This window comes from Fulmarus glacialis, unplaced genomic scaffold (genome assembly GCF_000690835.1).
Source record: "Fulmarus glacialis isolate BGI_N327 unplaced genomic scaffold, ASM69083v1 scaffold17481, whole genome shotgun sequence".
NCBI lineage: Eukaryota > Metazoa > Chordata > Aves > Procellariiformes > Procellariidae > Fulmarus > Fulmarus glacialis.
In genome coordinates, this window is record NW_009191104.1 from 1 (window position 1) to 286 (window position 286).

A 286-nucleotide genomic window follows, 5' to 3' on the forward strand; every position below is an offset into this window, starting at 1 on the left:
TACCAAAACCTTGCCACGCAAACTCAACATGGCATGCTATCTCAATTTATGTATTTGGGTAGTCGGTGTTTTTGGAGAGAAAACATGCTAGTTGCAAGATGTCCTGGTTTCAGCTGGGGTAGAGTTAAATTTCTTCCTAGTGCTGTGTTTTGGATTCAGTGTGAGTAGAATGTTGATAACACACTGATGTTTTCAGTTGTTGCTAAGTACCCTGCTGGTCAAGGACTTTTCAGCTTCTCATGCTCTGCCAAGTGCACAAGAGGCTGGGAGGGAGCATGGCTGGGAA